The following is a 748-nucleotide window of genomic DNA, read 5'->3' as shown; positions in this document are numbered from 1 at the left end:
TTCATCGTTCAAATGTCCGTTTTAATTCTGTCTGTGGATTATGGGATGTGACGTCGGCGAAGTGATGCGCGAAATCGCGTGTGGATGCGTCGTTTTGGTGTGTGGTGACGCGGGCTGTGTCCTCCGGAGTACGTGAAGGTCGCCGCGTGTGACAGGGTGCAGCGCCCGGGTTTGGACGTGGCACGATCAAAGCACCTATTCACATTATTCTAAACAATCCCATTACTTGAGGACTTCATGACAGATCTGTGACATCAGCGAAATAGCAGCTCCTCTCGATACGCATATTGGGAAACAAGTGAGCGGGATTCCACCACGCAGCGAAAGTCCACCTACCGCCGCGGTGACAGGGTACGACCCGGGTAGACGGGCACGAAAATCACAAGCACCCCTTTTTTTACATTTATTCTAACATCCCATACTTGGACGATCTTTCTCATACACGATTCATTGCATCAGCAACTTAGCAGCTTTCTCCATAAGCATTTCATTGCACGTGCAGCAAGTGGAGTGGGATTCCACCCACGTCGTCGAAAGGGTCCCTCCGCCGCCGAGATGGCCCGGCCAAACACGGGACTGGAATGACGCCCACGGCCTGCTTAAAATATTCGTTTGCTGTCCTCAGCGTCGCCTCTCTCGTGCCAGGGTACTTTTGGATTTCCTCTTAACAATATTCTGAGTCTGAATTATTTTGTGATATAGCTGTATATTTTCTTAAGTCGCTCTTTAATAGCTAGATGTCTGTGCA

At 49.9% G+C, this 748-nt stretch overlaps 1 protein-coding gene across 1 annotated transcript in view; it reads right to left on the bottom strand.

Moving 5' to 3' along the window:
• The window catches only part of LOC119592053 (beta-hexosaminidase subunit beta-like), a gene marked incomplete in the record, with an annotated part of 40765 nt that overhangs the window by 17784 nt on the left and 22233 nt on the right, over positions 1-748 (bottom strand).

The sequence above is a fragment of the Penaeus monodon genome, chromosome 29 (genome assembly GCF_015228065.2).
Source record: "Penaeus monodon isolate SGIC_2016 chromosome 29, NSTDA_Pmon_1, whole genome shotgun sequence".
NCBI lineage: Eukaryota > Metazoa > Arthropoda > Malacostraca > Decapoda > Penaeidae > Penaeus > Penaeus monodon.
Note: the sequence above shows the minus strand (reverse complement) of the source record. Positions and strands in the feature narration are given on the sequence as shown.